Source organism: Lycium ferocissimum, chromosome 7 (assembly GCF_029784015.1).
Source record: "Lycium ferocissimum isolate CSIRO_LF1 chromosome 7, AGI_CSIRO_Lferr_CH_V1, whole genome shotgun sequence".
NCBI classification, from domain to species: domain Eukaryota; kingdom Viridiplantae; phylum Streptophyta; class Magnoliopsida; order Solanales; family Solanaceae; genus Lycium; species Lycium ferocissimum.
Window position 1 is genome coordinate 49472595 of NC_081348.1, and position 12682 is coordinate 49485276.

Genomic DNA, 12682 nt, shown 5'->3' on the forward strand with positions numbered 1-12682 from the left:
AGAATCATATGCTTTCCTAATATCCACCTTGATCAAACACCTCGGTGACATACCTTTTCGAGAGTACCCTTTGACTAACTCATGGGCCACAATAACATTGTCAAGGATACTCCTGCCTGAAATGAAAGCGGCTTGGGAGTTGCCTACTAGGCTATCCACTACTAATTTCAATCTCGCAGTGATTACCTTAGAGATAAGTTTGTATATGGTTGTGCAACATGCGATAGGTCTGTATTCCTTGACGAAAGTAGGATTAGGAACTTTGGGTATCAAGGTAATAGTAGCACAGTTAATTTCCTTCAAAGATTTTACCAGTGTTGAAAAATTGTATAATGGCTTGAACAATCTCCCCCCACTTGAAAAAATTCCACAGGGAATCCATCCGGACCAGGGGACTTGTCTTTAGGCATATCCCGAAGGCCTTGAACAATTTCCTCCTTGGTAACTTCCTTGATTAGAGCCAATTGTTGACCCCTGTTGAGGCAGTACCCATCTTTTGCAATACCGCTGTGTAGGCAAGGTAGTTCATTAGCACTTGAGCCCATCAGATCTTGGAAGAAGTTGATAAATTCTGCCTGGACTTGTTGCGGTGCAGTGAGTAATTCTCCTTGGGCAGTGCAAATGGTGGAAATACAGTTTCTAGCTTGTCTAGCCTTTAACTGTGCGTAGAAAAACTTACTATTCGAGTCACCATGGACCACCCAAGTTGCTCTAGACTTCTGCCTTAGGACCCTTTCATTCAAGCTCGACCACTTGTCCAGAGTTAGCACTAACTCCTTTTCCTTTGCAATTAGTTGGGAGTTGAACAAGTCATTTTCCAAGGATTCTTGAGTAGCCTTTAGGTCCTCTTTGATAGCATTAATCCTCCTCTCAAGTGAATTATACTCTTTTTGCATATGTTTAGCTGCATACTCAATTATTTTTAGTTTCTTGCATACTCCGTACATAGCATAGCCTGGCACTTTGTGTTGCCATGAAGATTTAACAACATCTCTAAATCTTTGTTGTGGCAGTAGGATATTCAGCAATCGAAATGGTCTAGGCATAGAGAGCCTGTTGATGTCGGTATTAACCACAATAGGGGAGTGATCAGAAACACCTGGAGAGAGATATATTGCTTCGAGTCTTCCATAAGTGTTGAACCACTGGTCATTGCCGAAAGCCCAATCTATAAGACTATATATTCGGTCTTCGGCCATTCTTTTATTACACCAAGAAAATTGGCAGCCTTTCCTTCTAAGGCGTCGGCCAAGTCCCAAGTCCATGCACTTTCTTGGAAGTCGGCCGTCTCGGTTGAAGCAGATTAAGTCACGGTGTTAAAGTCACCAAGGATGATCCATGGGCCTGTCACGGTGCTATCTAGTATTTGTAACTGAGACCAGATATCTTTTCTCTGTGCCACTGTATTGTAGCCATAAACAAAGGTCATATGACAAGCAAAAGGTGCTCCCCTTTCTTTTACGGCACAGTGAACCACTTGAGGGTTGGAGCGGAGAACCTGTACCTGTATTTGTTGATGTTTCCAGCATACCCAAATGCGTCCATTAGGATTAGTAGCATAATCAGTAGCCACCTCCCAATCAGAACCCAAATATCTCTTTATCTTATCAGCTTTATTGGCTTTAACTTTTGTCTCAAGACAACCCACTAAGTTTATTTTATTTTTCAACAGAAAGGTCTTGAGTTCTTTCTGTTTAAAGGGCCTATTAAGACCCCTTATATTCCATGAAGGGGGGGTTCCTTACGGTAGCCGAACCCGTAGCCACCCTGTCCTAATCCTTGGCCGTGGAGTGGTTTTGCATTTTTTTGTAATAGTGTCAACATCGTCATGCAAGGGGAGGCTCCGAGTGTCTTCAGTTTCCTTTGCTTTCTCTTGATCATTAGCATTCGGATTATTCAATTCGGATACCTCTCAACCTCCGGACGTACCTCTCTCTCGGCGGTCGGTGTCCCCTCCGTTTCGTTTTGCTCATCTCCGGTTTAGCAACATGATAACCCCAACCTGACTTTTGCCGGGTTTGGCTTGCCATTCTTCCTTTGGTTATTGCTTCCTCCTCCTATTTCGTTTCCTAGGAGGAGGGTTGTTCTCTTTCGGCTTGCATGTACCAGTAGTATGCCCAACTTGAAGGCAATCCTGGCAGAACATAGGTTGCCATTCATATTCCACATCTTGTTCATAGTAATCACCTCCAGGCACCTCTATAAGTACCGAGTCTGGTAATTCTTGACTCACATCCATTTCAATAAGAAGTCGGGCAAACGAGACTCTGTCTCCCCCGGGCCGTCAATCTATCATCACTAGCTATTCTCCCCAAATTTTACATGAATAGGTAATTTAGGAAACACAACCCATAGTGGAATCGTTTTCAACTGCTCAGCACTCTTTTGGAAGTCAGGGACCCATTTCTTCAATATCATAGGACGGTTATTGTACGTATATGGCCCATATTGCAACAACGCGTCTCTATCTTTCTCACTGTCGAATCTAAATATGAAGTACCCATCATCGTGCCGAAATACCTGTGGTGTTGAAACGAAGTTCCATACCCCATAAACAAATTTCAAAAAGATATCCTTGAAGGTAGGATTTCCTCCAATAACATAGCCTATTAAGGATGTATTCCATTTGTTCGCCTCCTCCTCCAGTTCTAATGGATCCAGTTGCACTACTTTAACCCCATCCTTGAGAACCGGTGGGAAATAATCCAATTTCAAGCCCATAGTAGGAGCGCGATTATTTCGAACCACCTCAGCCATTGTTGGCGCGTCATCCGAGTTCCCAGTAAATAATAGCTTCCTATTCGGGTTTGATGTATTTACACCTCCTTCCGGCGGAGTTCCCTCTATCACTGGTTGTGTAGGCGCTGGCTCTTGGGCTTTAGAAATTACAGTTGGAGCACTGCATTTCCCTTCAATAGGAGTATCTGTTGGATTGCGTGCCGGAGGTATCACGGTTGGTGCACTACCCATCCCAGGCATCCAGTGGAATAACCGCATTGGAGCAAGGGTTTGAGGTACACCTGATGCTGGGGTAATCGTACGACTTGCCGTTGCAGGAATCGCATTCTTCTCCAAGGTTTCAAGCGCTGGTTCATGGTGTGGTTCCGGCGGCGGCGTAGATCGCTTATCTAAATTAGGCTTTTGAGGAACCCCAATTTTTGGTGTACGTTGAATGTTGCTGTTGTCTTGAGCTGATGCAGTGGTCGCCGGTGCTAGTCGGCGTTTCTGCTTTTTCTTTGCCATCGCCGGTGGCGCAAGTTAGCTAGCCTCACTTATCTTGCGCCGCCCAGAGCTCACTCTCCTCAAGGTTTTTTCATTGGGGCTCTTTAAATACTTCATTCATACCCCTTCCTTTGTGGGATTACAGTGATATACTCCACTAAGAGGACAGGGACTAAAAAGTAAATAACAAAACAATAACAAAAATTATAGAGGGACTAACTAGCAAAGTTAATCATGAAATTGTAACTAACTCCCAAACAACTTATGTATTACTCCATATGCTCTATGTACTGCCAATAAAGCGTATCATTACTCCCCTCCCAAAAAACTTCCTTGACCTCAAGGAAGGAATTTTGGAAGAAATCTGGTTTTCATCTTCCCAAGTTGCCTACTCGGCTGGAATTTGTTCCCATTGTATCAGTCACTGAGGAACAGCCTTATTACCCTTCTGAATCATTCTTATATTAAGGATTTTGACAGGTTGAGGGCAAAAGGGACTAGAAATATCAAGAACAGGTGGATGAGTGATTTTATCAGGTAAAGCATGGCAGAACTTCAATAGAGAGACATGGAAATTAGAATGAATCAATAACTCAGGGGGAAGGGCCAATTTGTAAGCTACAGGTCCAATTCTCTCAGTGACCAAGTAAGGGCCATAATACTTATAGGACAGCTTGTTCAAGTGATGAGTAGTCATAGTGACCTGCCTGTCTGGTTGCATTTTAAGATATACCCAATCACCAACTTTGAATTGTCTATCAGTCCTATGTTTATTGGCTTGGGACACCATTCTCTGCTGTGATCTGATCAGATGAAATTTCAGCAACTGCAATTTAAATTCTCTAGTCAATAGAGTTTTGCCCACTTCTGCAACATCTGATTCACCAGAAAAATATGGCAAGTATAGTGGAGGGGGCTGACCATATAATGCCTCATAAAGGGTACAATGAATGGATGAGTGAAAAGTTGTATTGTACCACCATTCAACAAATATCAAGGACTGAGCCCAATCAGTAGGAGTTTCTGAACAAAAACATCTAAGATAAGTTTCCAAGCACCTATTCACCACTTCAGTTTGACCATCTGCTTGTGGGCGATATACAATAGAAGTACTAAGTGTCACACCTTGGATTGAAAAGAGCTCTTGCCAAAGTTTGCTAATGAAGATAGGATCCCTATCACTCACAATATCATCTGGCATTCCATGTAACTTAAAGACGTTTTCCATAAATAACTTAGCAATATTAGCAGCAGTATAAGGATGACTCGATGCAATGAAGTGAGCATATTTAGTTAATCTATCAACTACAACCTATATAACTGATTTCCCTTTAGACTTAGGGAGGCCCTCTATAAAATCCATGCTAATACTACTCCATGTAAGAGAAGGAATCTGTAAGGGTTGGATTAAACCTGGATAAGCTGCATTATCATAGTTGCTTTTTTGACAAGTATCACATTGCTTCACAAAAACTATGACATCATCTCTAAGACTCTTCCAATAGAAGATTGCAGCCACCCTTCTGTAGGTATTTTCAACTCCTGAATGGACCCCTTGAGTGGATTATGCCATAGTTGCAGAATCTCCTGCCTGAGAGCAATATCAGACCCCACCACTAATTTCCCATGTTTTCTGAGTTGCTGATTAATGAAGCTGAACCCTTTAATTGCACCTAGATTACTCTGCAACTGTTGTATTACCTCCTGTAATTCAGGATCTGATAACCGGCTGTCTATAATAGCTTGTAACAGATTGGTCCTAATAGTAGACATTGTAAGAGTAGCTAATTCAATTGCTGGCACTGTAGAACGGGCATCAGCATCCTTATTTTCCTTGCCTTGTTTGTATTCAATCACAAAATCAAATTGCATGATTTTAATGATCCATTTCAATTGAGATCCTGTATGTAGTTTCTGATCAAGTAGAAACTTGAGTGCCTTTTGATCAGTTTTCACTACAAAATTTCTACCCATTAAGTACTGAGTCTATTTAGTAATGGCTAACACCAGAGCTAGTAATTCTTTGTCATACACTGAGAGAGCTTGATGCCTAAGAGAAAACCCCTTACTTAGATAAGCAATAGGATGCTCTAACTACATAAGAACAACACCAATGCCTACATTACAGGTGTTATATCCCGTATTTTGTACGTTGGAACATTTTAAGTTGGTTGCGACAAGTTATGGACAAGGCTATTTTTTTTTTCCGACTGTGTTTTAAGGCATAAGTTGCTTATGATTTTATTGGGTGGAAATATTAAGGAAAATTTGGGGTTAAAAGTGAATTATGGAAAGTTAAATATTTCATGAAAATTTGGGGCTAGAAGTTGAAATAATATTTCATGAAATATTGGCCAAGTGGCCGTGCAATATAAGTGGGCCATAGGCCACATGGATGAGTTATATATGTAAGTGAAGATGACAATTAATCATATTATTCATCATCTCCACCCCTTAGAAAATTCAAGAACCTTGGAGCAAAAAAAAGAAAGGGACCATCGGCCATGGCTAGCCGAACAAGAACCTTGAAGAATTGATCAAGAAAAATAATTTTCTTCTAGCAGTTCCAACCAATTGGAAGGTCCTTATTAACGTGCTTAAAAATTGACAATCATGTTGTTGCTTCATAATTTAAACTCACGTTGACAGTATTATATTTCGTATTTTTGCACGTTGGATTATTCGCAAGCTGAGGTGGGGCCCACACATTGAGATTTTTTTTTGGGACATGCGACAATTTATATGAATCACATATGTGAAGTTAAACATAACTCAAGAAGGACCCTTGAGCCAAATCAAAGTGGAAGTCCGCCAAGCAAATATTTTAAGTAACGTTTTCGGGTGATCTGACTTCGAGGGGCATAAACGGTATTATAAGTTTGGAATTTGGAAAAATACCAAAGATAGAAGTTGTAGATAATTGAATTATATTTCCAACCATAGGTCGTGGGGCCACAGGTGACGTCGGGATAAGGAGATATGGACGTTTTAAGGCGGAAAGGTCAGTGGGCTAGGTCCAAACCGGGCCCAACCGGGTTAGGCCCATGACCCATGCCTATTTAAGTGAAATTTCAGCCCTTTCCTCTCATTTTTCAGACCAAGAACACCAGAAAATTCTGGAAAGAGAGAGAGAAGAGCCTTGGAGAGAAGAAAAACCAATTTCGACCAAAATCGAGCCCCGAATTCCCAAGCCCATGAAGAGAAAAGTGTTGTACGCTGCGTTGTCTTCAATTTGAGCTAAAAATCAACCAAGGAGAAGAGTGATAACGTGGGGGCTGCATGCTTAAGGTATGAATACGGTTCTTTTTCATTGTTAACGAGTTTATTTAGAATTTTAACGGATTAAACGGAGGGAATAGTCTGATAAATTCGTTTGTTGGTGTTGTGAATTATGGAAGGAGATTTGAAGAGAATTTTGGATGAAAATAAATGTATTTACCTTGTAAAATGTGAAGGCTGTTGTTATTGACGTTGTTCATATGAATTTCGACTCCTTTACGGAAATAAAATTATTAAATAGTTATATCGCAAATTTGGTTGGTTGAGAAATTTAGAAAAAAGTGTGCGGGCTGTTTCATGGCATACGTCGGTATTGGAAATGATGTTAATACTATTGGTATTGTTGTTGATGATATTGGTCGAGTATTGGCCGAGTTGAATTCTCGGGGGTTGTTGAATTTACAGGGGAAATGCTGCCCGAATTTTTGTAAATAAAGCGATAGCTTGGAATTGAATTCTTAAGTGCTTATGGCTAATGTTTGGTACTTAATGACATTATTGTAGATCTCGAGAAGCCGAGACTTAAGTTTGGATTAGCTTAGGAAGCGGACGAGGTATGTAAAGCTTACTCTTTTCTTCTTTTGGCATGTCGTAGACGGAAGTAAGATGTGACATGATTTGTGCCTTGGGGTGACTCCACTCTTATGATTCGAGCATGTTTACGATTCATATCCATCTCTTAGTGTTGGCATTCTTAATGTGGTAGAACTCTGGCCTTTGTGTCTTTTGTATGATTGAATTCAAACGTGGTATAAAGAGTTTTGCTCGAAAAGGATTTTATGTTGAAAATGTCCCTAACTTTCATAGACAGAACCGGATTGCTTTGATATGCTCGTAAATGATTCTATAACGTATAATGACTTTAACTTTCATGGGCGGGCCCGGATTGGTTTGATACATATCCGTGGTCCCCGAGATTTACCTTTGTATAGTCCTAACGAATTGTTTTTGAAAGAACTTAACATGATTTCCGTTTTGACTCTCGAGCGTCTACTACTTACTTATCCATTGAGTCAGTAATGATGATTTATGTGCATATGGTTTCTCACTACTCTGCTCGTGCCAGCCTCAATATGTTCTTTTCTTGCGTCCGGGCCGGGCATGTATTCGTGCAACTCCATTGCATTGTTCACCGCGTCCCTCGCTAGAGGGCGGGGCACGTTATATTTACCGCGTCCCTCGGCTGTAGGGTCGGGGCACGTTATATGATATGATGATGATATGATATGGGGATGGCGGCCAGGATGGCATATGATGATTCTATTCACCGAGTCCCTCACTAGAGGGCCGGGTACGGTATATATATATATATATATATGATGACATGATGCATATGTATATGATGATTTTATTTACCGCGTCCCTCTCTAGAGGGCCGGGGCACGTTATATGTACATGCATATGATGATTTTACTTACCGCGTCCCTCCCTAGAGGGCCGGGGCACGCTATATTTATGCATATGTACAAGATGATTTTCTAATTATGTCTCTAAGTTCCATAATGAGTTTGACATGACATTGACATACATGATATATGTTTTCAAAGGCAAGTCTTATGATTTTCTATACTTTTTATCTCAGTATGATCCCGCTTACTGTATTTCATGCTTTACATACTCAGTACATATTCCGTACTGACCCCCTTTCTTCGGGGGCTGCGTTTCATGCCGCGCAGGTGGATACAGATGAGTAGAAGATGTTCCAGCGGGATTGGCGAGCTCCGTCTCCTTCCGGAGTGCTGCCGAGTCAGAGTAGCTATGTTATGATGTCATGAGTTATGTTAGAGACTTTGCAGACAGAGTCACGTATGGTGTATGTCAGTTTTGTAAGCGGCTCTGTAAGCCGATGTATTATTGTGCATTGTGTTAATAGCTCCATATGTTTACAGATTATACTTGATTTGAACAAGATGAAAAGCATATTGTTCTTCGAAAAGCTTTCCTTATGCATTTTGTCATGATTCAAGGGCCCAGCATGATTACGAGTATAAGAGAGTCAGCGGGTTCGCTCGGCCCTAAGTAAGGGTCGGGTGCCCATCACGCTCTATCGGAAATTAGGGTGTGACAACAGGCATCTGTCTCTACTACAATGGTACGATCAAAATTAGGTAGTGCCCAGCCAACACGGGTGCGAAGTGGCAATTTGTTTCAAGGTTTCGAAAAATGCAGTTAGCGATTGTGTCGAACCATCCAAAACAGTCCTTCTTATGCAAATCAGTTAGTGGTTTGCTGATCATTCCATATCTACTAATAAATCTTCTATAGTATCCTGCCAATCCCAAGAATCCCTCAACTGTTTCAAAGTAGTAGGAGTTGGACATTTCTAAATTGCCAAGATTTTTTTTGGATCAGTTGCCACACCCTGAGCAGAAATGTAGTGGCCTAAGTACTCCACAGTAGTTGCTGCAAATACACATTTGGATCTCCTAGCATACAGATGATATTGCAACAGAATCTCAAAAGTGAGCCTGAGATGTGCTTCATGTTCTTCTAAACTTTTACTAAAAACCAAAATATCATCAAAGAAAACAAGGGTGAATTTCCTTAAGTGCTTCTGAAATATTTGGTTCATTAGTCCTTGAAAAGTGGAAGGGGCATTAGTCAAGCCAAATGGCATAACTAAATACTCAAAGTGCCCAGAATGTGTTCTAAAAGCTGTCTTGTGGTTTGATGGTGATATCCAGATCTAAGGTCAATATTGGAGTACACCTGTGATCCACCTAATTCATCCAATAATTCTTCAATAAGTGGAATAGGAAACTTATCCTTAATTGTTAGTTGGTTCAAGGCTCTGTAATCAACACACATTCTCCAACTACCATCCTTCTTTCCCACCAATACCACTAGTGATGCAAAAGGACTACTGCTATGTTGTATGAATCCTTGAGCCATTAGTTCTTGAACCATTTTCTCAATAACGTCCTTCTGCACAGGGGAGTACCTATAAGGTCTGAGATTGGCAGGTTTGGCACCATCCATTAAAGGAATATGATGATCAAATGTACCTCTAAAAGGTGGTAGGGATTGTGGTTCATCAAACAAGGTCTGGAATTCATCCAAGACAGCTAGTATTGTAGGAAAAGCGACCTTATTTTCTGCACCTTCTTTTTTCTCACCAACATTAGCACCTGTCGGTGTTACTTTAATCATGAAAAACTGAACATTGTTTACACTGGAATTCTGTAGTGAATCTGCATCCACAACCTTTAGTTTTGGTTCCACCCCTTGTAATGTATGAATCTTGCCTTCATACTCAAACTTCATTGTGAGTTGTCTGAAGTTGAATAAAATATCACCCTTTGCTCCTCCCAATGTGCATAGCCACTGCACACCTAGAACCATATCATTATTCCCTAGAGGTAGTAGTAGGAAATTGGCCTTGAATGATATTCCTTGCAACAACCACTCCAAACCCATACAACAATTAGTAACTAATATAGAGTTGCCATCATCTACCCCAACCTGTAGGGGAGGGTTTAATAACTCTATCTTCCACCCCATCTTGACTGCTAATTCATTATCCACAAAGTTATGAGTTGACCTACTGTCAATGAGGATGTTAAGACACCTCTGTTAACAATAACCATGGACTCTCAAAGTATGGTAGCCATTGGTGCCATTAAGTGCTTGCAATGAGATATGACAATTCTCAATGCCTCCTATTGCTTGTGCAGAAACCACCTCACCCACTAGAAGCAACTCATCTTCAGTAAATTCCTCTTTCACTTCCAACAGATAAACCTGAGCCTTAGTCTTACAAACATGACCCGGCAGATATTTCTCATCACATGTATATCAGAGGCTTTGAGCTCTTTTTTCACTCAACTCAGCTGGAGATAACCTTCTTCTATTTGATTTATCATTATCAGGAAATGTAGCTGGTTTAGACCACTGATTAGCAGGAATTGTACTAGTCCTGGTGTTAGACATCTGATAAGCTTGGCCAAAGGTCCCCTTCATAACCTTAGCTTCCTTTAAAAAATTGGATTCCTGCAATCTAGCAAGATGGTAAGCTTGAGGGAGTGAATATGGTCTAAGTATCCTCACATCATCACCTAACTCTGGTTTCAGTCCTTCTAAAAACATGCTAATAGCATTACTAGGGTCCAAGTTTAGTCTAGTCATGGCCCTATCAAATGCTCTTGAAATTGCAACACACTACCCGTTTGTTTAACCTTCAAAGCTTCTGTTATGGGATCATCATATTCAGCCCCAAAACGATCAACTATAGCAAACAAGTATTCTTCCCAAGTAGGCAAGGGTAAATGACTCCTACTTCTCATATAGGCTTGATGCCATTGAAGTAGAATATCATCTAAGTGAATAGCAGCTACTGTAACTTTTTGCTCAGATTGAACCTCACCCAAAGAAAAGAACTGATCAACCTTATACCACCAATCCTTAAAGTTTTTGCCATTGAATCTAGGGAATTCCAACCTAGACAGTCGAGTCAACATTTGGGAATTATGGGGGTTGAGGTGTGAAGAGCCAGGATTATAAGTAACAAATGTTTGTGGTTGAATGGGAACTTGGTTGGATTAAAAAAATAGGGAGTTGGGTTGTGGGTATTGTGTATTGTAATTAGGGAAGGGGTTATTAACAGGAAGGGAATTTGGTGCAGAGTAAGGCATCATATAATTTGGAATTTGAAATGAGGTCAAATTAGGCAGATATTGAACTGGGCTAGGTATGTGTAGAGCTATTCTATTCATATATGGAACTGGGTTCGAATTTAGGGGAACTGAAGTGGGTAGAGGGCTTGAGCTGTTAATGGTAGAAATAGAGGTTGCGAATTGATGGGTGTATAATTTGAAGAGAGATTTGGGGTTATGGGTACAGAATTCTGAGGGGGTAAGCTCATAGAATCGATACCTAGCAATTGAAGAGGTTCTTCGATTGGGGAATACAGTACGTGATTTTCCCCTCCGATTGGAGATAGTGATTTCCCTTTGTCTCGCCTCTGTTCCACTTCTAGTGATTCCTTGAGCTCTCGGTACGATCGTTCATGCAACGATTCCATCTGAATCTACCGCACCTTGCAACTAGCAACATCCGTAGCTATCCGATTGAGTTTTTCTAGCACCTCTTTCATGTCTGCCATTGATGAACCACTACAAGTGCCAAGAAAGTGCTCTGATACCACTGATGCTATATTGAAATAAATCTACTTGACTAGAAGGTAGAAGAGAAAAGGAATTGCAAGAGAAAATAGTAAATACTTCATTCATACCCCTTCTTTGTGGGATTACAATGATATACTCCACTAAGAGGATAGGGACTAAAAAGTAAATAACAAAACAATAACAGAAATATAGAGGGACTAACTAACAAAGTTAATCAAGAAATTGTAACTAACTCCCTAACAACTTATGTATTACTCCATATGCTCTATGTACTGCCAATAAAGCATATCATATTATTATTCCCACATTTTAGTTTTGCATTAAAAATATGATTCTCGAATCTCGCATAAGTTATCGTTCATTATTAACTAACCAAACGATGTATTAGTGTAAATAAAATTGATAATGCAAAATTTTATATTGAAAATAATTTGTAATCCCTCTATCCTAATTTAATGACACGCTTTTCTTTTTGTCGTTCTCATTCCCCAAAAGAATTTTATATTCTTATTATATTTAGAAAACAAGTTAATTTTAAAATTTTAAATATCTCTTGTTTTATACCATAAATTTAAAATTTTAGTTTTTTTCCCTTAAATTTCTTGTACTCATCATCATCAAATATATAGGTCACATAAGTTGGGATAGAGGTAGTATGTAATGTGAGTCTTGTATTCCTTTGTTCACTTTTATTTGTCCACTCTTCGATTTTGCACGTCCATTAAAAGTTAATAAATGAGATATATATTTTATCATAATATTCACATTGATTGGTTCAATAGACATGAAATATAATTTTTTTATGACATGGGAACCCGTAGCCACTATCTTTTGGGTGCGCACAGGGTAAATCTAGCTCATGTACAATAGCTCGCAAACACACAGGAGAGGTAACCGCACTAAGTAAGCTCGGTACGACGAGCTCAATCCAGAAGGCAAATTCTCTACTGTCGTAGGCAGGAAATAAGTAATTAATGTTAGAAATAAAATGAGAAAGAAAATATTTATATTCTTTTCATATGTTAAAATGGACAAGTAAAACTGGAAATTTATTTTTT